Here is a 27635-nt window from a genome sequence, read left to right as displayed (position 1 = left end):
TGGAGAAGGGCGCATGTGCTAAGGTCCTAGGCTCACCCCATCACAGGGGAGGAGGAAGGGCAGTGCGCAAGTGTTGAAGGTCCGAGGTCCGCCCCGGAAGAGGTGGGGAAGGGGCCTAAAAGCAGAGGTTTGGTGCTATCCGTTAGCCTAAACAGCCTACGTTCTGTTAGCGAACCCATGCCATGGACGATCCCGTCATTACACCTAGGACCGCTGCATTACGGCTTCTCCGTAAGCCTCAGGATTCCCTGAGGGCCAAAGAGAACACGGGGCCGGAAGCACCGACTCCTCCCGTGGTATTTCCAGGGGCAGAGGAAGATGGCGAAACCTATTGGCTAGTGGGGATCAGAAGAGGGCGGTTCACTTAGCCTGCGCGTGGGGCACTATGGGTATTGTAGTTCAGGGCTCCGCGGTCCAGCTTGCAGCGAGGAATCTTGGAAGCCAGTGGGTCCAAGCTGGTCAGGGAAGCGCCTCGCACGGGGGAATCAGGTGTGGAGTAGCTGCAGGGATGTGTCTTCGTTCTGCTATTTCTCCTTCGGGTGAGGCCTCACTCTGTCTCCCCTTCAGGGACTTTCACTTCATCCCATACATGAGATTACTTTATAAGCCCCAGTCACCTACAGATTATCCCTACAATTCCAAGCTGGTCTTGAGTTCCTCCTCTCGTCTATCTCCCGCACATCCAGGCCCTGGAATTCTTCTCTGTCCTTCTCTTTCCCGTGAGTACCTTTTCTTGTTTCTGTCCTAGACAGAGCCTCTGTTAACACGCTGCCCTTAACCCATGAGGCATATCAACGGCTCCAATAAAAGGCTGTCACAGCAAATGTTTGTAGGCACGAGAAGATCTGAGCCTTCCCCTTCAGCAGCCTTGCAGCTCACTTCTTTTGTGTTTCTCTTATGATCATTGAAATTGCCTTTTTTTCTGATGTCATTTCTGTGTAGTCTCTGCCTAAGTCTGGCGGGCAGCCTTGGTCATAGACGATTCCCCTTTGGTCCCATCAGTTTGGCTCTGGCTGCCACAATTTGGTAATACGACAGAGGGCGCACACGTGGGTTGACTTACAGGACAGAGAGGGAAATGGGAAAAAATTAAAAAAAAAGCTGAATAGAAACAAAAGAATAAATAGCAGAACTAGGTTTTATAGAAGTCAGGAAGATATATGGTGAAAGAGGGGGAAGAGAGAGCAATCCTTTCATTCTCGTACCTCCACAAACAGTTTAGTGCTGAGTGTGAGCAGGGCTCAGTGGGCTGGCTGCGTGCTGGGAATGCACCACCAGAAACCACCTAGATACTGGGGGATCCAACCCAGGAGGGCACAGACACACAGGTAAAGAACAGTGCAGGGTGGTATCAGTGTGCGTCCTACCTCCCTGTGTGTTTCTCTTTTCATTCTCGTCCCTCCTTCAGTTCACTCCAAAGTACCTTCTCTTTTCACATCTCCTTCTGTTCCATGCTCTTCTTTCCATTCTCAAACTCCCTTCTCCCCTTGTTCAGACCCAAGCTGTTTCTTTTGTATTTTGCTGTTTAGCCACTTTGACAGCAGAAAGTGTTGCAGGGAAAGTCATGCTCATAGGGTATTTAGTAACACGGAATGCCTGACCTTCATCTTTGTGTGAGAAATATCTATTAACTGTCATCTCATTCCAGGGCAATCTCAGTATTTATATACACTGCTTGTAGTAGAATCAATTGCAGATCTCTTATACCCCTTGTGCCAGAATCATGGGATGTAATTCACAATTGATGTAATTCTTATGCTGCCTATTGAGTGATTGGAGGAATCTGAGGTTTGGAAGGTTAATGTTATGGAAACAGTAGTCAGGAACGACCCTTGATGTGTGATGAGAAGTAGAACCCTGCATGACTGGTGAAGATAAGCCTTGGCCTTTTTTTAAAAAAGCACACTTTAGTGGATTAACTAGGATAGAACAGGAATATTACCTTGGCTAGAACAGGAATATTACCTTTTTGAAAGATATTTTTGAATTGTTATTTCAGAAATCTACCCCCCCCCACCCTGCCCCCGCCCTGGCCCAATCTATTCTAAATTGTCTTATTGGAGGCAATAAGATTCTTAGTGTAGGGTGGTGGTGGATAGGTTTCCAAGTAATAAATAATCTAATTATCATGCTTACTTCGTTTAAGAATGCTTTGCAATGCCTTTGAGCAGTAGATTTACCTCTAAGATTTTCTACAACTAATCCTACTTCCTTTGTGTTTCTTGAGAATGGGACTCACCATGAAGAAGTGAAATTTTGTCTTCGATTATACCTAAAGAAATTCATATCCAAGTCTCTACATGATTGGATCCCCAGTCACCTCTCTAATCTCATCACCTTACCCTTGTCCTTATGGTCCCTCTGCTGTAGCTACCCTGGCTTTCTTGCTGTTTCATAAACACCCTGTGCACTCTCTTGCCTGGAATACTGTTTCAGGTACCTTTATTATGGGCTTTACTCAAATATTCATCTTATCAGAGAGACCTTCTCTGATCACCTTATCTAAGCTAGAGCCTTTATAAGAAAAATTAGAGCCTTCATCACTCTGTCCCTATGTTAAGTAGTATCACTTCTTGAAAATATTATGTATTTGTTTACTGTCCATTTCTCAAACTAGAAGAAAAGCTCCATGAGAGTATGGTTCTAATCTGTTTCCTCAGTCCCTAGAACATGGTGTATAGAAAGTGCTCATTTGTAAAGTGAAAGGATTTTTTAAAAAGCATGAGCAGAGCCCTTATGTATAAGTCACTGTGTGTACAGTGAATACTGACGGATCTACGGATACAAATAAGATATAGTCCTTAATGTTGGATAGTCTGCAGTGTAGAGACTATAGAATAGTCTACGGATCTTTCATTAAATTGTAGCTGAGCAGAAAAGTCTGAAGTCTGAAGAGCCAGGTCATCTGTGGGGTGTTTGGTATGTAGAAGCATTTGTCCCTTTTCTCATAGTTTCGAGCTGGCCTCGTGCTGCCCTGTTATTCTGTGACCGCTCCCCACTGTGTCCTTCTGTAGGATGAACCTGACCAGTCAGGGACCACACAAAAGGAGATGTTGCTTTACTTCTATCTGACCTCCTGGCTGCCAGTCTCACTTCTTTTGCAGGGCATCCAGTTCGTTTCCACCAGTGTGCCTGTCATCAACCACATATCTCACAGTGTCTCCCGCTTAAAACCCTTCAATTGGCAACTCCTTAGTTGGCATTCCAGGCATCCCCTTCTCCCCTCTCCCTACGCTGACTCCTTTTTACCTCAGCATCATTTTTTTCTTTTAAATTATTTATTTATATTTGTTTGTTTATTTGGCTGCACCAGGTGTTAGTCCTAGCATGCAGGATCTTTAGCTGTGGCACATGGGATCTAGTTCCTTGACCAGGGATTGGAGCTGGGCTCCCTGCATTGGGAGCACAGAATCTTAACCACTGGACCACCAAGGAAGTACCCTACCTCAATATCTTTATCTTCCTCAGTCGTCTTCCTGAACGATGACTCAGAAATGTGAAATTTGCAGTTCCCTATTTGATTTTTCTCTGTGTTGTTCTTTTTGCCCAGAATGCCCTTTTCCTTAATCTTACCTTACTATAGTCACTAGTCTTCCACAACTTAGAGGAACCAGCCATCTTCCAAGAAGCTTTAGCAACTCTCCTCTCCTATTCAGAATAGGTGAGTTTCCTTCCCTCTGCCCCACTCCTTCCCTCAAAACAAAACACATTTCAGTATTAATCAGTCTCTTTTACCTACTAGATTGTAGGTCCTTTGAAGGTGGTCATTTGAAGGGCTGTCTGCATGGTTTTTAAGAGTCCAGGCTTTGGATTCAGTCAGGTCTAGTTTGAATTCCAGCTCTGCTTCTTGTTGGCCAACTGTCTTTTGTCCAGTCATACGACTCATTGAGCCCATTTCCTTTTCAGTAAAATCTAATTGTACTTGCCTTTGTATCCCCAGCCTCTGGTACCATGCTCAATGCACTCAACTTGTTTATCTCTCTGTAGATTTCTTTACATCTCTGCCCATCTCTTGTTTCTACAGGTTTAAGATGCTGACTCTTGGCTATAAGGACAGTAGACCTGACCTGAGTGAGTGATGAATGACTGTGTCTGTGTGTATCTGAGAGAGACAAGGAGAAACAAAGAAGGAGAATATTAATGTGTGAGTAGGCTGTAGCCCACTCAGTCTTGCTCTGTTAAAGAGTTAAAAGTGGATAGTGTATATCTACTTAAGGTCAGGTGGTGACAGTAGGAAAGAAGAATAGATTTGTTAAGCAGAACAACACTGGAAAGATTAAACTTTCAAACTACTTACACTTGATTTTTATGCACTTCCAGTTTAAAACCCACAAAACAAACTAACTTTGAGTATGGTAAATTAAATTAATCTCTTCAACTTTAAGGTGGTTTTTGTTTTGATTCTTAGTATGGAAACCTGACCTGCCTCCTGAGAAATCTGTATGCAGGTCAAGAAGCAACAGTTAGAACTGAACATGGAACAACAGACTGGTTCCAAATTGGGAGAGGAGTACGTTAAGGCTGTATATTGTCACCCTGCTTATTTAACTTATATGCAGAGTACATCATGAGAAATGCTGGACTGGATGAAGCACAAGCTGGAATCAAGATTGCTTGGAGAAATATCAATAACCTCAGATATGCAGATGATACCACACTTATGGCAGAAAGCGAAGAAGAACTAAAGAGCCTCTTGATGAAAGTGAAAGAAGAGAGTGAAAAAGTTGGCTTAAAGCTCAACATTCAGAAAACTAAGATCATGACATCTAGTCCCATCACTTCATGGCAAATAGATGGGGAAACAATGGAAACAGTGACAGACTATTTTTTTGGGCTCCAAAATCACTGCAGATGGTGACTGCAGACATGAAATTAAAAGACGCTTACTCCTTGGAAGAAAAGTTATGACCAACCTAGACAACATATTAAAAAGCAGAGGCATTACTTTGCCAACAAAGGTCCATCAACTCAAAACTATGGTTTTTCCAGTGGTCATGTATGGACATGAAAGTTGGACTATAAAGAAAACTGAGCACCAAAGAACTGATGCTTTTGAACTGTGGTGTTGGAGAAGGGTCTCAAGAGTCCCTTGGACAGCAAGGAGATCCAACTAGGCCATCCTAAAGAAAATCAGTCCTGAATATCCATTGGAAAGACTGATGCTGAAGCTGAAACTCCAATACTTTGGCCACCTGATTCGAAGAACTGACTCATTTGAAAAGATCCTGATGCTGGGAAAGATTGAAGGCGGGCAGAGGAGGGGAAGACAGAGGATGAGATGATTGCATGGCATCATTGACTCTATGGGCATGAGTTTGAGTAAGCTCTGGGAGTTGGTGATGGACAGGGAGGCCTGGCGTGCTGCAGTCCATGGGGTTGCAAAGAGTCTGATACAACTGAGCAACTGAACTGAACTGAACTGATGGAAACTTTTAGAGAAGGAAATGGCAACCCATTCCAGTATTCTTGCCTGGTAAGCTCCGTGGAAAAATGAGCCTGATGGGCTACAATCCATGCGGCCTCAAAGAGTGAGACATGACTGAATGACTGAGCATGGCACCTTTAACTTAGTCATTTACTTTTGTTTTGAAAAACCACGAGAGAGGCAATGTTTTTGGAGAATCACCACAATTTCCTGCTTCGGCAGTGCTTGGACAGAACCTGGTGCTCGTCCTTTGCCTTGGCCAGCTGCTCAGAGTCAGCCCTCACCACCACCCACCCAGAGCCCTCTACCCACCCCAGGCCCCCACCTCAGCCTGTCAGCCACCTGTCAGGATGACCACATCCTCTTGCAGATGCTGCCTGGACTACTGCCAGGACTCGGAGGATGCCATCAACTACCCCATCAATCTGGAGCTGTCTGCCTGCTATGTCTGTGTCATACTATTTTGACTGTGATGATGTGGCTTTGAAGAACTTTGCCAAGTACTTTCTTCACCAATCCTGTGATGAGATGGAACTTGCTGAGAAACGAATGAAGCTGCAGAACCAGTAAAGTGGCCGAATCTTCCCTTAGGATATTAAGGAACTAGACCTTGATGACTGGGAGAGTGGGTGGAATGCAATGGAATGTGTGCTACATTTGGAAAAAACTGTGAATCGGTCACTACTGGAACTGCACAAACTGGCCACTGACAGAAATGACCCCCATTTGTGTGACTTCACTGGGACTCATTACCTGAATGAGCAGGTGAAATCCTTCAAAGAACTGGGTGACCATGCAACCTATCTGTGCAAGACGGGGGTCCCCCGAGTCTGGCATGGCAGAGTGTCTCTTTGACAAGCACATCCTGGGAAACTGTGATGATGAGAGCTAAGCCTTAGGCTGACTTCCCGTGGTCACAGGGATGACTTCCTTGGTCATTAAGGCAGTGCGTCTGTGTTTGGGTTATACCTGCTTAAGTTCTTTCCTTAATACCATTCCTTCAAATGAAGTAATTTGGTATGCTACCCTCCCCTCACACCCCAAAAGGAAAACAAAATGCGAGAAAAAGATTTGAGAAGTCTGTGTGCCAAGTCGCTTCAGTCATGTCCGACTCTTTGTGATCCTATGAACCGTAGGCCGCCAGGCTCCGCTGTCCAGGCAAGAGTATGAGTGGGTTGCCGTACCCTCTCCAGGGGATCTTCCCCATCCAGGGATTGAACCTATGTCTCTTATGTCTCCTGCATTGGCAAGTGGATTCTTTACCACTAGCACCACCTGGGAAGCCCTTCAGAAGTCTGTGCTTAATCACTCAGTGGTGTCCGACTCTTTGCGACTCCATGACTGTAGCCTGCCAGGCTTCTCTGTCCATGGAATTGTCCAGGCAGGAATATTGGAGGGGGTTGACATGCCCTCCTCCAGGGGTTCAATCCAACCCAGGGATTGAACCCAGGTCTCCTGCATTGCAGACAGATTCTTTACTATCTGAGCCACCAGGGAAGCCCTCAGAAGTCTAAAATGTGTCATTTGATGGATGCTCTGGTAGATCTGCTTTAGAGAATGAGTTAATAATATTTCATATTAAAGTCTCACTTCAGCCAAGCTTTTTAAAAAACTTGTGTTTGTAGAATTTCTGGAATCTGCTTACTATGTCCTTCAAAGCATGATGTGTGCTTTATTGTGCTTCTCTTAAAAAGAAATGGTTAATGAGAGCTGAAGGTTAACAGTTAAAAGTAGACGGTGATAATGGATAGTTGAATGTTGACCATGGAGAAGGAAACGGCAACCCACTCTAGTGTTCTTGCCTAGGAAATCCCGTGGATGGAGGAGTCTGGCAGGCTACAGTCCACAGTGTTGCAGAAGAGTCAGACACAACTTAGTGACTAAACAACAACAAATGTGTATGGCATGGATATTAGCACAGCACCACTTTCAACAATGTCATACAATCTAGCATCCTTTGCAGGATATTGAGTTTCATACTGCCTTTTGTTTACACTGAATTTTTATTTTGAACAATAGGTAACAAATGACTCAGCAGTGATATTGATTCAAAGGCCATGAATCAATTCAATGATTTGCTGGTAAATCTTGAACACCCAGTTCTCAGAAAAACAAAGAGATCTGGTTTATAGTGTTTCCCAATTGCCTCGTATAGATTCTCCACTGTGGTCTATTCCAAGTGACCAAATGTGATGTCACTGAATGTGGAGTTGGAAAGGCACATGTATACCATTTCTGAGAGCCTGCATGAGCCAGCCCCAGGAGCAAACTCCCAGAGACAGTGAAAGACAGGGAAGCCTGGAGCATTGCAGTCTATGGGTTGCAAAGAGTCGGACATGACTTGACGACTGAACAACAATAATTAAATAGAAAGTGAGCCGTGAGTGTTTACTAATGTTTCAACTGGTTAGTTTTTAGTGGGTATTTCCATGTTATAATGACTTGTCTTCCTAGTAAACTTTGTATAGCCTATAGGATTCAATAATTAAGATTCTCATGTATATCATACAAAGTTCCCTAGAGCTGCCCTAAGAAAGTAAATAAAAATCTTAGCAATCTTTCATATTATCTCTAGAGCAGACCCTGATTTACTCTCAGGGGATTCCCTGGTAACTCAGCTGGTAAAGAATCCTCCTGCAATGCAGGAGACCTCAGTTCGATTCCTGGATTGGGAAGATCCACTGGAGAAGGGATAGGCTACCCACTCCAGTATTCTTGGGCTTCCCTGGTGACTCAGCTGGTAAAGAATCTTCCTGTAATGCAGGAGACCTGGGTTTGATGCCTGGGTTGGGAAGATCCCCTGGAGAAGGGAACAGTTACCCACTCCAGTATTCTGGCCTGGAGAATTCCATGAACTGTATAGTCCATGGGGTCACAAAGTGTCAGACACGATTGAGTGATTTTCACTTTCCCTGTATCTTGGTGAGTTCTCTTTTTCCCCAAAACAATACTCAGTTAAACCCACCACCACTCCTATATTCAGGGATTAAATAGCAGGCCCCTCACATCTTTTTAGCAATATTCTCCAGAAATACAGTGAGACTTGAAATGAGGCCTAAATTCCTCTGTATTTTTTTTACCTCCCCCAAAGCAGAGAAACTGAATTTTTGTACTCCACCCCACATCCAATTCATATGTTGAAGTCCCTTCACCCAATGGGACTTTGTTTTGAGACAGGGCTTTTAAAGAGGTAATTTTGGTTAAGGGAGGTTGTTAAGTGTTGGGTCTTAATCAAATATGAATGATATTCCCTTTAGAAGAGGAAGTGACACCAGAGAGGCACACACACAGAGAAAAGGCTGCTCAAGGATACAGCAAGAAGGCAGCCATCTGCAAGCCAGGATGAGAGGTCTCTCTAGAAACCCATTCTGCCAGCACCTTAATCTTGCTTGACTTCTAGACTCCAGAATAGTAAGAAAATAAATGTCATTTGTTTAAGCCACCCAATATGTGGTATTTTGTTATTGCAGCCCTAGCAGTCTAATACACAAATGAATCATTAGAATGACTTTGAACATCATCTAGTTCTTCATGGTAAATGCATATGACCCTGGGATATGTGCAAACATGTTTGTAAGCATAAATTTATGTGTTACTCTTTTTAATTTGGTACACAGTTTACTGTCATTTAAAGATGGTTGAGAAGGTTGATCTTGGACAGTCTGTAGATAATTGCAACTTGATCTACCAGATGACATGTAACTATTTGATTCCAAAAAATTCACTCACTTGGGGAATTACTATAATTAAAATAAAACGTTCTTGCATATATATAAAAGAAAGTTGACCAGACATCATTTTGGTTTTCTTCCTTTGTTCTGAATTCTTCAGAAGAGAAATGTTGCATTCTCCTAATAACCAATATTTGAGGCATGTTATTTTTTATTTTTTTTCTCAGGCTTATAGTTGTAGAATATTTCCAGGGTGTCCAAGTGTACTGAAACAGTACAATAAAAGTCAATAAATGATGCACAGCATCCAAACTGGAAAATATTCAGCAACAGGAAGATAGTGAACGATAAAGAAGTCTTCTCACCAACAAAAATGTGTCAGTAATTTCCCCTAATTTATTTTTGTCCTGAAGAAACATTCTCAGGGGAATAGGTGTGAATATGCAGTGAGTTTGGGCTTCCCAGGGCTTCCCTGGTGGCTCAGATGGTAAAGAATCTAACTGCAGTTCAGGAGACCTGGGTTTGATCCCTGTGTTGAGAAGATTCCCTGGAGGAGGGCCTGACAACCTACTCTAGTGTTCTGGTCTGGAGAATTCCATGGACAGAGGAGCCTGGTGGCCTACAGTCCGTGGAGTCGCAAAGAGCTGGACACGACTGAGCAACTTTCACTCACTTCACTTTGGGCTCTAGTGGTAAAGAACCCTCCTGCCAAAGCAGGAGATGTAAGAGATGTGAGTTTGATCCTTGTGTCAGAAAGATCCCCTGGAAGAGGGCATGGCAACTCACTCCAGTATTCTCGCCTGGAGAATCCCATGGACAGAGGAGCCTGACAAGCTACAGTCCATGGGGTCACAACTGAAGCGACTTAGCATGTACGCACACAGGTGGTGAGTTTGAGAAGAGCTTCAGTTGGCATGCTGTCCTTAGAGAATGTACTCGAGGAGAAATTCCATGTGTATGTGTGTGTGTGTGTATGTGCATCAGTGTGGCAGTGCTTCCTTCAGAGCTTTCATTTCATCCAGCACTAGAGTTCTCATTAGTGAAAAAGCCTATAAATGTACTGAGTTTGAGAAAATGTTTCACTGCATCACACCCTCAGTGAGTACTGGAGAGACCTGTCCTGTAAAAACAGGGACAGTTTCCATTTGAGTCTCAGATCTCATTGTGTATCAGAGAACACCTTTTTTTTTTTCCCCCTGCCATCTTTCAGGGAGAAGGCAGCATGGCAGAAACACTGAAAAAAGTACTGAAGAGAGAAAGTACTTTCTTAGGCCATTGAGAAGGATAATTGCAAATTGTCTGCTGATGTCGGTTAGTTTACCAAAAAAATGGGGTGGGATCTGTTTGAACCAGGACTCTAGGTTCTACCTGAGCTGAAGAAAATGATCAGCCATGGAGATCCCTCAGTCAGTATCTCCTGCCCACATACCGTGACCACTGTTACTCAGCTTCCGTTACTTGGCCCAACATCAGGCCTGTCACTTTTTCACAGTTACACTCTCCTCTGTTTCTTTTGGCCATGCCCATAGCATGTGGGACCAGGGATCCATCCCCTGCAGTGGAAGCAAGGAGTCTTAACCACTGGGCCACCAGGAAAATCCCATGCTCTCCTTTCTGTGTTCTTATATCTGTGTGGACTATATTTGTAATTGCATTACCATGACCTCCGCTTGCTTCAACCTCTAGTTTGTTTACTGATCTCTTTATGCTCCAGTATTCTTGGGCTTCCTTTGTGGCTCTGCTGGTAAAGAATCTGCCTGCAATGTGGGAGGCCTGGATTCGATCCCTGGTTTGGGAAGAATCCCTAGAAAAGGGAAAAGATAACCACTCCAGTATTCTGGCCTGGAGAATTCCAAGAACTGTATAGTCCATGGGGTCGCAAAGAGTCGGACACGACTGAGCGACTTTCACTTTTAATCAACTGGGCTTCCCTGGTGAGTCAGATGGTAGAGAATCCATCTGCAGTGCAGGAGACCTGGGTAGGGAGGATCCCTTGGAGAAGGAAATGACTACCCACTCCAGTATTCTTGCCTGGAGAATTCCATGGACAGAGGAGCCTGGTGGGCTACAGTCTGTGCTATCACAAAGAGTTGGACACAATTTAGTGACTAACGCTTTTGATCAGCTTCTTTGTTCTCTCATCTTGGATTCAGGAACTAGAATTTAGATTCTTTATTGCTATGTATCGTGTTCCCCTCTATGCCTTTCATTTTCATTTAAAAATGAAAGGATTGGATTAGTTAAAGTTGAAGTCACCTCTCGCTCTTTTGTAACTGGGGTTTAACCTTGCTGACTCCCTCCTACTAGGAATTCCCTGAAGTTACACACTATCTTCCCAGGTGACTCATAAATCTAACTGAAGAAAGAGTTCCTGGGAAAAGACATTACAGTAGAAGAGAAAGCAAGAACAATTTTACTACAAAGGGGAGATGGTGCTTCTTGATTGTTGTTCAGTCTCTCAGTCATGTCTGACTCTTTGGGACCCCATGGACTGCAATGTGGCAGGCTTCCCTGTCCTTCGCCATCTCCTGGAGCTTGCTCAAACTTGTGTCCATTGAGTCGGTGATGCCATCCAACCATCTCATCCTCTGTTGCCCCCTTCTCCTGCCCTCAATCTTTCCCAGCATCAGGGTCTTTTTCCAGTGATTCAGCTCTTCACATCAAGTGGCCAAAGTATCAGAGGTTCAGCTTCAGCATCAGTCCTTCCAATGAATATTCAGGGTTATTTCCTTTAGGATTGACTGGTTTTATCTCCTTGCTGTCCAAGGGACTCTCAAGACTCTTCTCTAACACCACAGGTCAAAAGCATCAATTCTTTGGCACTCAACCTTCTTTATGGTCCAACTCTCATATCCATACATGACTACTGGAAAAACCATAGCCTTGACTAGATGGACCTTTGTTGGAAAAGCACTGTCTCTGCTTCTTAATATGCTATCTAGGTTTGTCATAGCTTTTCTTCTAAGGAGCAAGCATCTTTAATTTCATGGCTGCAATCTCCATCTGCAGTGATTTTGTAACCCTTATAGTCTGTCACTGTTTCCACTGTTTCCCCATCTACCTGCCATGAAGTGATGGGACCAGATGCCATGATCTTAGTTTTTTGAATGTTGAGTTTTAAGCAGCTTTTTCACACTCCTCTTTCACTTTCATCAAGAGGCTTTTTAGTTCCTCTTCACTTTCTGCCATAAGGGTGGTGTCATCTGCATATCTGATGTTATTGATATTTATCTGGGCAATCTTGATTCCAGTTTGTGCTTCATCATTTTGCATGATGTACTCTACGTATAAGTTAAATAATCACTAACCTTAAAGTAATGAGATTATCCCGGATTATCCAGATGGGCCCAGTGTAATCACAAGAATGCTTAAAAGTAAGAGGAAGGCAGGACGCAGACAGGAGGCTGCACAAGGACTCGGCCCACCACTGCTGGCTCCAGAGCTGGAAGGAGCAGTCATGAGCCAAGACATGAGACAGCCTTTAGATGCTGAAAAGGAAACTCTCCCTCTAGAAGGTACACGACCCTGATGACACCTTCCTGGATTTTACCCAGTGAAACTCATTTCAGACTTCTGACCTCTCAATCTACAGGTTGATACAATTTGGTATTTTGAGCCACTCAATCTGTGCCTACCTGCAACACTGCCTCATATTGTCTATTCCTGAAATTTATAGCCCTTTCAAAGTCATGAACCCAACTCAAGCCTCATAGTTTGGTAGTGCATTAAAATAGACCTTCAACACCTTCACCTTTGTTGTTTTTCAGTCGCTCAGTGGTGTCTGGCTCTTTGCAACCTCATGGACTGCAGCATGCCAGACTTTCCTGTCCTTCACCATCTCCTGGAGTTTGCTCAAACTCATGTCCATTGAGTTGGTGATAACATCCAATCATCTCATCCTCTGTCATCCCTTTCTCCTCCTGCCTTCAATCTTTCCCAGCATCAGGGCCTTTTCTAATTAGTCGTCTCTTCACATCAGGTGGCCAAAGTATTGGAGCTTCTGCTTCAGCATCAGTCCTTTCAGTGAATATGCAGGGTTGATTTTCTTTAGGATTGACTGGTTTGATCTCCTTGCTGTTCAAGGGACTCAAAAGAGTCTTCTCCAACATCACAGTTTGAAGGCATCAATTCTATGACCCTCAGCCTTTTTTATTGTTCCTCTCTCCTTGGGGACCCTCAAACTTCTTATCAACCTGCCTAGGAATTGACTCTCTTAATACCGAGTGAAACTAGTAGAACAGGGTTGCCAGAATTGTGAGACCGTACTATGAGTAAGAAAATCTGAGTAAGATGAGAACAATGGCCCTGAAGCAGGATTGTTGCCTATAGTTAGGTTTTCTGTGCCCGTCATTGCATGGTTTATGGGAGGGCCAACCAAGCCTAAAAATCAGGCCCATAATAGACAACAGCAGTCAAAGAAGGAAGAAATGCATTATTACATCAGGCCTGAGGGGAAGTGAGGGTGCACATGGTGTGATTAATCCCAAATTTACAAGTTAGAATGGGTCCAGAACAGCACTGTCTAATGAAAGTGAAGAGGAAGCCACACATGGAATTGAACAGTTTCTAATAGTCATGTTTAAAAGGTGAAAAGAACCAGATACAATTAGTTTTAACATATTTGAATCAATGTATCCAAAATATGAACCTTTCAGTGTGCTATCAATATTTTAAAAATTGGAGGGAGATTTTTATCTTATTTTGTATATTTAAATTTTTGAAGTCTCATATATATTTTATACTTACAACACATCTCAGTTCAACTGGTCATATATCACGGAGATAATCCACCATATTGAATAATGCAGATCCAGAGAAAGTTGGAGTCTTGCAGTGGGAAAAGAGGCAGTGTAAGTGGTTCAGGACTTTGCTTACAAAGGTCCATATAGTCAAAGCTAGGTTTTTTCAGTGGTCATGTACGGATGTGAGAGCTGGACAATAAAAAAGGCTGAGGGCCGCAGAATTGATGCCTTCAAACTGTGATGTTGGAGAAGACTCTTTTGAGTCCCTTGAACAGCAAGGAGATCAAACCAGTCAATCCTAAAGAAAATCAACCCTGCATATTCACTGAAAGGACTGATGCTGAAGCAGAAGCTCCAATACTTTGGCCACCTGATGTGAAGAGACGACTAATTAGAAAAGGCCCTGATGCTGGGAAAGATTGAAGGCAGGAGGAGAAAGGGATGACAGAGGATGAGATGATTGGATGTTATCACCAACTCAATGGACATGAGTTTGAGCAAACTCCAGGAGATGGTGAAGGACAGGAAAGTCTGGCATGCTGCAGTCCATGAGGTTGCAAAGAGCCAGACACCACTGAGCGACTGAAAAACAACAAAGGTGAAGGTGTTGAAGGTCTATTTTAATGCACTACCAAACTATGAGGCTTGAGTTGGGTTCATGACTTTGAAAGGGCTATAAATTTCAGGAATAGACAATATGAGGCAGTGTTGCAGGTAGGCACAGATTGAGTGGCTCAAAATACCAAATTGTATCAACCTGTAGATTGAGAGGTCAGAAGTCTGAAATGAGTTTCACTGGGTAAAATCCAGGAAGATGTCATCAGTGTCGTGTACCTTCTAGAGGGAGAGTTTCCTTTTCAGCATCTAAAGGCTGTCTCATGTCTTGGCTCATGACTGCTCCTTCCAGCTCTGGAGCCAGCAGTGGTGGGCCGAGTCCTTGTGCAGCCTCCTGTCTGCGTCCTGCCTTCCTCTTACTTTTAAGCATTCTTGTGATTACACTGGGCCCATCTGGATAATCCGGGATAATCTCATTACTTTAAGGTTAGTGATTATTTAACTTATATGTAGAGTACATCATGCAAAATGATGAAGCACAAACTGGAATCAAGATTGCCCAGATAAATATCAATAACATCAGATATGCAGATGACACCACCCTTATGGCAGAAAGCAAAGAAGAACTAAAGAGGCTCTTGATGAAAGTGAAAGAGGAGTGTGAAAAAGCTGCTTAAAACTCAACATTCAAAAAACTAAAATCTTGGCATCCAGTCCCATCACTTCAACTCAAATAGACGGGGAAACAATGGAAATAGTGACAGAGTTTAAGGGCTCCAAAATCACTTCAGATGGTGATTGCAGCCATGAAATTAAAAGATGCTTGCTCCTTGGAATGAAAGCTATGATCAACCTAGATAGCATATTAAAAAGCAGAGACAGTGCTTTGCCAACAAAGTTCCGTATAGTCAAAGCTATGGTTTTTCCAGTAGTCACGCATGAATGTGAGGGTTGTACCATAAAGAAAGCTGAGTGCTGTTGAATTGATGCTTTCAAATTGTGGTGCTGGAGAAGAGTGTTGAGAGTCCCTTGGAAAGTGAGAGACTCAATTCCTAGGCAGATTGATAAGAAGTTCAGGGTACCTGAGGAGGAGAAAGGGGTCTGGGGCTCTCAAAGTGGAGATACGGGTCTGGAATTCTCAAGGAGGAGAAAAGGACAGACGTTTTTTTCCCTCTACATTCCTTCAGTCAGTTCAGTCACTCAGTCATGTCCGACTCTGCGACCCCATGAATCGCAGCATGCCAGGCCTCCCTGTCCATCACCAACTCCTGGAGTTTACTCAAACTCATGTCCATCGAGTTGGTGATGCCATCCAGCCATCTCATCCTCTGTCGTCCCCTTCTCCTCCTGCCCCCAATCCCTCCCATCATCAGGGTCTTTTCCAATGAGTCAACTCTTCGCATGAGGTGGCCAAAGTATTGGAGTTTCAGCTTCAGCATCAGCCCTTCCAATGAACACCCAGGAGTCTTAGTCAATTACACAACTCAGTTTAAACTCTGTACTAGGGTTTATACAGCAACAATGTATCCAGATGGAGGACAGTTTCCCCTTCCTGAAAACCTTCTTACTAATTCTGATATCTTCAAATGTACATTATGGGAGTGGGTCTGGAGGATCTTTCTATTGTTAAATTCTAATCTTGTTATCCTAAAATGTAATTTGTGGGAGTAGGTCTGGTAAAATTTTCACAAATGAGACATTCTTTTGATTCATTGTAGTAACTAATTAAAAGGTATATAACTCCATTGCTAACACTAGCAAGGAGGTACTCTTTCTGCCCCCTTCTGATGTTTATGTCAGAAGCTTTCTCTATCCCTTTTATACTTTAATAAAACTCTATTGCACAAAAGCTCTGAGCGATCAAGCCTTGTCTCTGGCCGCGGACTGAATTCTTCTCTTCCGGAGGCCAAGAATCCCGGCGTCTTCTCGTGGGTCAGCAACAACCTTTCAAAAACACGGTGATCAAACCAGTCATTCCTCAAGGAAATCAACCCTGAATATTCATTGGAAGGGCTGATGCTGAAGCTGAGGCTCCGATACTTTGGCCATTTTATGTGAAGAGCTGACTCACTGGAAAAAGACCCTGATGCTAGGGAAGATTGAAGGCAAGAGGAGAAAGGAGCAGCAGAGGATGAGATGATTAGATTTTATCTTTGACTCAATGGACATGAGTTTGAGCAAGCTTCGGGAGATGGTGAAGGACAGGGAGGCCTGCCATACTGTAGTCCATGGGGTCCCAAAGAGTCAGACTGAACAACAGCACTTCAAGAAGCACCATCTCCCCTTTGTAGTAAAATTGTTCTTGTTTTCTCTTCTACTGTAGTGTCTTTTCCCAGGGAACTTTTCTTCAATTAGATTTATGAGTCACCTGGGAAGATAGTGCATAACCTCAGGGAATTCCCAGTAGGAGGGAGTCAGCAAGGCTTAAGTGAGTTGGTGATGCCATCCAACCATCTCATCCTCTTTCATCCCCTTCTCCTCCTGCCTTCAATCTTTCCCAGCATCAGGGTCTTTTCTAACGAGTCAGCTCTTTGCATCAGGTGGCCAACGTATTGGAGTTTCAGCTTCAAAATCAGTCCTACCAGTGAACACCCAAGACTGATCTCCTTTAGGATGGACTGGTTCGATCTCCTTGCAAGGAGATCCAAGGGACTCTCAAGAGTCTTCTCCAACACCACAGTTCAAAAGCATCAATTCTTTGGTGCTCAGCTTTCTTTATAGTCCAACTCTCACATCCATACATGACCACTGGAAAAACCATAGCCTTGACTAGAAGGACCTTTGTTGGCAAAGTAATGCCTCTGCTTTCTAATATGCTGTCTAGGTTGGTCGTAACTTTTCTTCCAAGGAGTAAGCGTCTTTTAATTTCATGGCTGCAATCACCATCTGCAGTGATTTTGGAGCCCAGAAAAAGAAAGTCTCTCACTGTTTCAACTGTTTCCTCATCTATTTGCCATGAAGTTGTCAGGCGAGTGTATGCTCTTCGGTTCTGTCTCATCACAACAAAGATTTGGAGCGATGGACATTAAAGCCCTCTGCATGTCACAGTTCTTGGGTCTTGGACAAACTGTGTTAAAGCTCTTAGAGAAATCAGTGTTACAGCTCTATTTTATTTAGAAGATAGCAGGAGGATCCATCCTTGAAGCGTGAGGGCATGCCAACCCAAAGGTGTGAATAGAAGAGAGTGGAGGAGCGCGCCAGTGGGCGGGAGAGAGAGAAAGAGCTCACGCACGCGGGGTGGGAGGCGGGGGGAGGTGCTTTGGCTCCTCCTTTTATGTTTTTTTCCTCCACCTGGGCCTGCCCTGTGCAAATTGGGCTAGCCAGGAGTGCTGTTTGTTCTGCCTGAGGTCTTCACTCCGGTCCTCGGACCTTCCTTTGTCCTTCGTTTATTCTATTTTCATGGACTTTTCCCTTCCTTGTCTTTTAGCCATCGCCATTTTGGACTCCTGTTTTCTATTCTAACTATCTAACAAAGTGATGGGACCGGATGCCATGATCTTAGTTTTCTGAATGTTAAACTTTAAGCCAACATTTTCACTCTCCTCTTTCACTTTCATCAAGAGGCTCTTTAGTTCTTCTTCAGTTTCTGCCATAAGGGTGGTGTCATCTGCATATCTGAGGTTATTGATATTTCTCCCGGCAATCTTGATTCCAGCTTGTGTTTCCTCCAACCCAGCATTTCTCGTGATGTACTCTGCATATAAGTTAAATAATCAGGGTGACAATATACAGACTTGACATACTCCTTTTCCTATTTGGAACCAATCTGTTGTTCCATGTCCAGTTCTAACTGTTGCTTCCTGACCTGCATACAGGTTTCTGAAGAGGCAGGTCAGGTGGTCTGGCATTCCCATCTCTTTCAGAATTTTCCACAGTTTATTGTGATCCACACATTCAAAGGCTTTGGCGTAGTCAATAAAGCAGAAATAGATGTTTTTCTGGAACTCTCTTGCTTTTTTGATGATCCAATGGATGTTGGCAATTTGATCTCTGCTTCCTCTGCCTTTTCTAAAATGAGCTTGAACATCTGGAAGTTCATGGTTCACGTATTGCTGAAGCCTGGCTTGGAGAATGTTGAGCATTACTTTACTAGCGTGTGAGATGAGTGCAATTGTGCAGTAGTTTGAGCATTCTTTGGGATTGCCTTTCTTTGGGGTTGGAATGAAAACTGAACCTTTCCAGTCCTGTGGCCACTGCTGAGTTTTCCAAATTTGCTGGCATATTGAGTGCAGCACTTTAACAGCATCATCTTTCAGGATTTGAAATAGCCCAACTGGAATTCCATCACCTCCACTAGCTTTGTTTGTAGCGATGCTTCCTAAGGCCCACTTGACTTCACATTCCAGGATGTCTGGCTCTAGGTGAGTGATCATACCATCATGATTATCTGGGTCGTGAAAAACTTTTTTGTATAGTTCTGTGTATTCTTGCCACCTCTTCTTAATATCTTCTGCTTCTCTTAGGTTTCTACCATTTCTGTCCTTTATTGAGCCCATCTTTGCATAAAATGTTCCCTTTGTATCTCGAATTTTCTTGAAGAGATCTCTAGTCTTTCCCATTCTATTGTTTTCCTCTATTTCTTTGTACTGATCACTGAGGAAGGCTTTCTTATCTCTTCTTGCTATTCTTTGGAACTCTGCATTCAAATGGGTATATCTTTCCTTTTCTCCTTTGCTTTTTGCTTCCCTTCTTTTCATGCTATTTGCAAGGCCTCCTCAGACAGCCATTTTGCTTGTTTGCATTTCTTTTTCTTGGGGATGGTCTTGATTCCTGTCTTGTGTACAATGTCATGGACCTCCATCCATAGTTTCTCAGGCACTCTGTCTGTCAGATCTAGTCCCTTAAATCTATTTCTCACTTCCACTGTATAGTCATAAAGGATTTGATTTCAAGTGAAAATGAAATGCATAGTGAGGAACATTATACATAGTGATAAAGAATCTAAATTCTAGCTCCTGAACCCAAGACAAGAGAACAAAGGAGCTGATCAAATGTGTTGGTCACTCAGTTGTGTCTGATTGTGACCCCATGGACTGTAGCCAACCAGGCTCCCCTGTCCATGGAATTCTCCAGGCAAGAATACTGGAGTGGGTAGCCATTCCCTTCTCCAAGGGATCCTCCCTACCCAGGGATGGAATCCAGGTCTCCTGTATTGCATATAGATTCTTTACCATCTGATTCACCAGGGAAGTCCAGCTCATCAAAGAGTTGGGTAAAACAACTAGAGGTTGAAGCAAGTGGAGGTCATGGTATTACAATCACAAATATAGTCCATGCAGATATGAGAACTCGGAAAGGAGAGCAGGGGACTTTCCTGGTTGTCTGGTGTTTAAGACTCCATGCTTCCGCTGTGGAGGATCGACCCCTGGTCCCACATGCTATGGGCATGGCCAAAAGAAAGAAAAGAAGGAAAGGGGAGTGTAACTCTGAAAAAGTGACAAGGCTGATGTTTTGGCCAAGTAGTGGAAGCTGAGTGAGTAACAGTGGTAAGGGTATGTGGGGAGGAGATACTGACAGGGATTTCCATGGTTGACCAATTTCTTTAGCTCAAACAGAACCAACACCTAGAGTCCTGGCCAAACGGACCCCCATCCCTCCCCCCTTTTTTTTGTAAACTAGCTGATATCAGCAGAGAATTTGCAATTATTCTTCTCAATGGCCTGAGAAAGTGTTTTTTCTCTTCAGTACTTTTTTTTAGTGTTTCTGCCAGGTTGCCTTCTCCCTGAAAGATGGCAAAAAAAAAAGTGTTCTCTGATACACAATCAGAGATTGTGAGATCTGAGACTCAAATGAAAACTGTCTCTGTTTTTAGAGTACAGGTCTCTCCAGTACTTACCAAGGTGGAATGTGGCAACACTTTTTCTCAAACTCAGTACACTTAAGGCTTTTCCACTAATGAGAACTCTAGTGCTGGATGAAATGAAAGCTCTGAAGGAAGCACTACCACACTGGGTGTGTGCTTGCTTGCACACACACACACACACACACACACGGGATTTCTCTTCTAGTACATTCTCCAAGGACAGCATGCCCAATGAAGTTCTTCCCAAGCTCACCTCATGTATGCATGCAGCCTGCATTGTGTCAGTAGTGTCCGACTCTTTGTGACCCCGTGGACTGTAGCCAGTCAGGCTACTTCATCCATGGAATTCTCCAGGCAAGAATACTGGAGTGGGTTGCCATGCCCTCCTCCAGGGAATCTTTCTGAGCCAGGAATGGAACCCACATCTTCTTCATCTCCAACTTTGGCAGGAAGGTTCTTTACCACTAGTGCCACCTGGGGTGCCCAAAGTCACTGCATATTCACAACCTATTCCTCTGAGAACGTTTCTTCTGGACAAGAACATCTTAGGGGAAATTACTGACACAATTTTCTTGTTGAGAAGCCTTCTCTATTGTTCACTATCTTCCTGTTGCTGATTTTTTTTCAGTTTGGATGCTGTGCAGCATTTACTGAACTTTCTCATACTATTTCAGTATGCTACAAAATATTCTGCAACTAGACCTGAGAAAAAAATTAAAGAATAATATGTCTCAAATATTGGTTATTAGGAAAATCCAGCATTTCTCTTCTGAAGAATTCAGAACAAAGTAAGAAAACCAAAATGATGTCTGGTTAACTTTCAATTATCCTGTTCACTTTCAACTGCTAAACTTCAGCTCTCATTAACCATTTCTTTTTAAGAGAAGTACAATAAAGCCCACATCATGCTTTGAAGGACATAATAAGCAGATCTAGAAGTTCTCCAACTGCAAGTTTTCTAAAAGCTTGGCTGAAATGAGACTTTAATAGGAGATACTATTAACTCATTCTCTAAAGCAGATCTACCACAGCATCCATCAGATGACACATTTTAGACTTCTGAGGGCTTCCCAGGTGTCACTAGTGGTAAAAAATCCACTTGCCGATGCAGGAGACATGAGACTTTAGGTTAGATCCTTGGGTCGGGAAGATCCCCTGGACAGGGTACGGCAACCCACTCCAGTATTCTTGCATGGACAGAGGAGCCTGAACTGAACTGAGCTGATTAGCAACTTTAATTTTATCTGCAACTTTAATTCCTCTTTGCCATGTAACCTAAAATAATCACACATTCTTAGGGTTAGGACATAGATATCTTCCAAGAATCATTGGCTAGGTCTGGAAACTATACCCAAATCCCTCAAATTTATGTAAGCATTTACCCTCATGACCATGCCTTTCTTGCATTCAATAATACATTATATTACAATGCATATGTGTGGTTTTTCTCTCATATTGATCAAAACATGATGTCTTTCCAACACCTCCAGCTCTGTTACCAGCAAGGTGGCCTACAGTTCAGTTAAGTTCCGTTACTAATTACCTGGAGCTAGAGTCAGAGGGAATTGAAGGTGGTTCAGTGGTAAAGAATCTACTTGCCAATGCAGGAAATATGGATTCAATACCTGGGTTGGGAAGATCCCTTGGTGAAGGAAATGGAAATCCACCCCAATATTCTTACCTGGAAATCCTGTGGACAGAGGAGCCTGGCAGGGTACAGTTCATGGGGCTGCAAAGTGTTAGACACAATTAAATGTGCTCACATGTAAAAGAGTAGACTGCCAGATATTTCTCTGGTGAAATGTGTTTATTTGGGATCAGCAGAGAAATGCAGTTTGGAGTCTGTAACCCATGGGCAGGTAGGGAAAGAGAATGCTTTTATAGAGGGAACAGAAAGTTGGGAGAGCCAAAGTAAATAGAGTCAATGGCTTTTCATTGGTTGAGTCCTTGCCAGGAAAAAAGAGGGAATCTTTCCTCTTCCTGTGGGACTCTTGTTATCCTTGAGGGGCCTGAAAGCTTCCCCTTCTGGTCTCCTGACTCTATTTAATTGAAGAATCTGTTTGTTAATTTTTCACACTTAATTAAAGTTGTGAACCCAAATAAAGATGGGAGGCAATAATCAAGCAGAGAACATGTATTTGGGAACAAAGAATTGCAATTCAGAACACATAGATTCAGGTAGCAACCCAAACAGTGTCCTGCTGAGGAATAAAAGCCAGAGGATTTTAAAGGCCGAAAAGGAAAATTTGCCTTACAAGAGTTGGAGGCAAAGTTAGTCTTGTTTAAACATGATTGCTTGCCAAGATTATCACTATAGGGAGGTAAAATTTCATTTGTGTGACAAGTTGCAGGTGTTCTTGCAGAGTCCTTGGAATATTTGTGGTTTGGCTCAGTTCAAAAGTTTATAGTTCCTCCTACCTTCTGAGAATGTGCATAACGTTCACCACCTTAATGACCTCTTGGCTGCATTTTAAAATCCCTTGACATAAGTGGCTCTATCTTATTTCACATTTCACAAAGTGAAAGCCTTTATTTTCAGCCTTTAACTATTATTTATGACTGGTCAAGGGAAAAAAAAATCTAACATTTCATTCAATAAGTTATTCCAACAAATATTTTACTGACTGCTTGAAACATGCTTTGTAATGTTCTGGATGCTAGGTGAACAAGAGTGAACTTAGCAAATTTCATGAACTCAAGTTGCTTGCTTACATTCTTATGCTGAGTGGCAGACAATGAACAGCTAAGTAAGTAAATATATAACATGGCATCAGCTAATTATACATATTATGAAGAAAAATAAAGCAGTGTAGGGAGAAAAACCTACAGAGAGGAGGAGTGGCAGGAAGGAGATGGCACTTCAAGTAATGTGATGTTAATAATGCTGATATCTGGGGTGTTAAAGAAACAGTAGACCTCAAACGAAGTCCTTTGTTCTCATGGCAGCAAACCAAGACTTAATTGCAGCTTCAACCTTTACCAGGTATGCTACCTTTAAATATAATCTGAAATTTCCTGATCAATACTGGTGAGTATGAACAAAGAATAGCAAAGAATGTTGCTCACCACCAATTCTACAAGGATTTAGTCGTAACCCTGTTAAGTCACTGACCAACAGTGCAGTGTCTTAATTTCCTCTCAAAGGAAACCCTGGGATTTCCTTTGAGAGGAAATTAAGACAATAACAGAATGAGGTCCTCTGTGCTTTGGACAAGCAGCCTCCTTAGATAGATGTATATTCTAGAAAGAATTTTAGTGAACCCAGATTCTTGCATTTTCCAGTATGATGAAATAAAATCGGTATTTTAAGGCAGGGCAAGAAAATTCGAACATAAAATCCTCTCTGTGTGTGTTTGTGTCTGCTCCCTTCCTCTCTAAAGTGCACTGAGCACCTGCCTTACACGTTAACCAGGCCTCTTCCAAGATGAGAGTGCCTGCTCAACAGCAAAGATCATTTTTCCCCTCTCTGATGCTAGCGATGTAAGCACTTAAAAGAATAACATTATTTCCCAACTTTGTTGGAGGGAGTTGGAGTGACTTACTACTTGCTCTGTATGCACTTACCTGGACTGTATATATTATGTAAATATCTGAATGTCATTTTGGTGCACAAAAATGTATATGACCATGCCTTTGACTTCTAATGGGTGGAACAGTTCCTCAGAACTTCTGAGCATCTGTCTTCCAGGCTATGATCCTCAGTTTGGCTTGAATAAGATTTCTTCTTTTCTTCTTAACCTGATGGTAAATTGAATTTTCATTGACATATACATAGAAAAAATATTAGAATTGCTAATTTTGGATAGCTGGTCTTTGTGCCTAGATTTTGTCTGTTACCAAGATGCCTGACTGACTACACATATTCTCTAGTCAAAAATCATGTGTGTGTGTGCACAAAGTCGTGTCCCACTCTTTTGCAACCCTGTGGACTGTAGCCCGTCAGACTTCTCTGTCCACGGGATTTCCCAGGCAAGAATACTGGAGTGAGTTGCCATTTCCACTTCCAGGGTGTTCCTAACCCAGGAATCTAACTCATGTCTCCTTCATTGGCAGGCAGATTCTTTACCACTTGAGGTACCTGGGAAGCCCAGTCAAAAATCATGTATACATGTATATACTGTCTCCTCTCCTCCCTTTTGGGAGCAATTTCTTCAGAGCCACTGAGATACTGTCTCCCTAGCTTTTGGTTATCATCATCAGTAAGATCTTGAATAAAACTGAAACTCACAATTCTCATGTTGTGCATTTTTCTGTAAGTTGACATGAAGTAATCTGCATAAAAAGACTACTGACCTTCCCTCCCCGCAAAAGAGGGGAGGGAACTGAACTGAAGCAGTTTTTTCTTTTGCCAATAATTTCCTCATCCTCCCTTTTTTCTGTCTGTAGAAACCTTCCATTTTGTACAACTCCTTGGAGTACCTTTCTGTTTTCTAGATTGGATGCTGCATGATTCATGAACCATTGAATAAAGTCAATTAAATTTCATATTTACTGCATTCGGTTTTCTAACAGGGGGATGAGCATTCCAGGCAGTGAGAAACAGTGCCAAACGTCTTGAAGTGAGAATTTGATTAGTGGTTTTGTGGAACAACAATGAGACCCACGTGTGACTATTGTCAAGTGAGTGAAGAGAAAAGAGGAAGGAAGTTGAGCAAGGGTGGTCCAGTGGCTAAGACTTTGTGCTTCCAATGTAGGGAGTCCAGGTTTGATCCCTAGTCAGAGAATTGATCTCACATGCTACAACTAGGACCTGGTGCAGCCAAATAAGTAATTTTTTTTTTTTTTAAACCCAATGCACAAATTAAGGGAAAAAGAAGGAAAAGAAAAGAATTTGAGCCAGAGAAATATGGCAGGGGACCAGATCCTTCAGGCTCTTGTAGGGTTCAGGCTCTGGATTCTACTCTGAGTGAAATCAGAGCCCTTGGAGAGTTCTGAGCAGATAGGCACTGTGATCTGACATTCTTTAAAAGGCTCTTCCTGGCTAAATTAAGAAGTATAGGTTGCAAAACTGAGGCAGGGAGAGACCAGTGAAGCGACTACTGCAACAGTCCCAGTGTAAAAGAGAAATGTAATATGGACCAGAGTAGTTGTATTGGTGGTGGTGAGAAGTGGTAAGATGTTGGATATATATTTAAAGGTTAAATGGATGGGTTTCCTGATGGGCTGGAAAAAAGAAATATGTCAAATGGTGATTCCAAAGTTTTTTGTTTTTATAAGAACCAAAGTGACATTGATTGAGATGAGAAAACTGGCATAGGGTGGGTCTGGGGAGGGGCAGGAAGCAGGAACTTGGCTGTGGGCATGTTAGGTACTTTTGTGTAGTTGATGATAATAAACCAAATACATGCACCATTATGGTGAAACCAAAGAAGCATCACAACTCTGTGAGGAGACATTAATTGTCCCTGCTTTTTAGATGAGGAAATTGGGATTCAAGGATGTGAAGAGCCTTGTCCAAGTTGACACAGCCGGAACAAGTTAGACTTGGTGTTGGAACTGTAACCCAACAGGACCCTGTGGGGCCTTCCCAGGACAGGCCTTCCCCCCACAGCCTCTGCTTTAGCTCTTCTCTGAAGTACCTAGAAAACTTTATTTGATGCACATTTCTTGAATTGCTTTACAGATGTGACTTCCACACCCCAACAAATGGAAGATGTTAACTACGTGATGACCATGAGCGCACAGGCCCAGGCCTCCTGGTGCCTAAGGACTGATGATGTTAGCCCCTGTGACACCATCCTTTTACCGCACCTCCAGCCAGTCAGAGAATTGTGTTTGAGCTGACTGCATACCCTGCAACCTCCCTCCCTCACCTGGATTTTAAATATGCTTTACCAAAATGCTTAGGGGAGCTTGCGGCCTTTTAGTGGGTGAGCCACGCATCTCCTTGCATGGCCCTGAAATAAACCTTTCTCTTCTCTAAACTCCAAAGTTCAGGTTTTTTTGGACTCACTGTACATTGGGTGCATGAACTTGTACTAATAAGACAAGGGTTTCCAGTGTGGTCTTCTAGGTTCTCTTAAGCATCACGGTTTCCTCAGCTCCTCACATTTGTAGCACAATAAAGCTAAACAACCAGACAACAGGTACCCTGCTAATGTCCTCCTGTGGCTCATGACCTGAATTAGACAGTAATTTTTTTACCCTGTCATAGCTTCTTATAGACTGTGTTTCTTCTGAATCTACTGCAGCTTTTAGGTTGGTAACCAGAAATTTTAAAACACAGGCTTAACGCTTTTTTTTAATATGGAATATGTGCCTCCATTTTTACAGTTTACATGTATAATGCAAATCTGGTTTTTAATATTTATATGTAGCTTTGAAAAAAGCAGAAAGATGATTCTTTATACATATTTTGCCCATATATCTATTTTACTAATTTGTGCCTTGAATGGGAGTGTTGACTTCCTTTGTTATGATCATTTTAACTTCTCATAAGTTTAACCAGACATTAAAAAGCTTAAAGTATCAGGTAGTTACCAAACAATTATATTAGGTGATAATTCTCCACTTTTTCTATAGTGAATAAGCCACTAAGTTCTTTTATACATTTTTTTCCTCTAAATATGAATGTTTGCTTCCAGACCATTAGCAACTTGGCAGAGAAACTATAAAGCAGCATAACCTAAAGAGAAAATGAAACCTTGCAACTCAAGATCAATCTGAAATTCATAATAGCAACATGAGACAGTGTGAAACAACATTTGATATTCTTTCAGTCATTTTTTACTAAATTTTCTGGGGATATACCTTTTGGTCAATGAGGTGCACTTGTTTTTAAATACCAGCAAGTAATTCCATTCAATTAATTTTCTTGTTTGGCCACACCATGTGGCATGTGGGATCTTAGTTCCCTAACTAAGGTTTATATCCCATGCCCCCTACAGTGGAAGCACAGAGTCATAACCACTGGACCACTAGGGAAGTCCTTCATCTAATTTTTCAAATCAAAATTCCAGATGCTGTCTTGAATGCTGGGATATAGAGCAGTGAAAAAAAAAAAACTGATAAAAAAAAAATAACACCTTCATGGACCTTAATTTCTAATGAGGAGAGATGTGTTCAGTGAAAACAATTATAGCGCCAAGAGTAGGCAAGGCTATCTAGGTTGGATGAGGGCTTGTCTGACTGTTGTTGGGATTCTATGGTGGAGAGTTAAAAAAAAAAATGGTGAGGAGCAGGAGGGAGTTAAAATGAGAGCTATGAGGGTGATTTAGGATGTCAAGGTGGAGGGGAGTCGGTATCTAGGGGTGGAGAAGAACCTCACTTAAGAGCCTTGTTTGGTGGGAAATGGAACTAAGGGTCTACCCAGTGATCATTAAATATTTATTGAAAAAAATTTACCCAATTCTCCATGTCCAGATAACTTATTTTATATAGATTTTTGTTTCATTAAAGGCTTAAACAGAATTGTCTATCAGTTCAGTTCAGTCACTCAG

General features: G+C 42.6%; 1 long non-coding RNA gene and 1 pseudogene across 1 annotated transcript; both read left to right on the top strand.

The window, feature by feature from the left end:
• Positions 1 to 303: 303 nt before the first annotated feature.
• LOC122431431 lies at positions 304 to 26120 on the top strand. The gene is made up of 2 exons (XR_006266501.1): positions 304 to 539; positions 25820 to 26120. It is a non-coding gene; the product is annotated as an uncharacterized LOC122431431 (long non-coding RNA).
• Positions 5473 to 6633, top strand: LOC122431421 (annotated as a pseudogene).
• Positions 26121 to 27635: the final 1515 nt, after the last annotated feature.

This window comes from Cervus canadensis, chromosome 2, assembly GCF_019320065.1.
Source record: "Cervus canadensis isolate Bull #8, Minnesota chromosome 2, ASM1932006v1, whole genome shotgun sequence".
NCBI lineage: Eukaryota > Metazoa > Chordata > Mammalia > Artiodactyla > Cervidae > Cervus > Cervus canadensis.
Note: the sequence above shows the minus strand (reverse complement) of the source record. Positions and strands in the feature narration are given on the sequence as shown.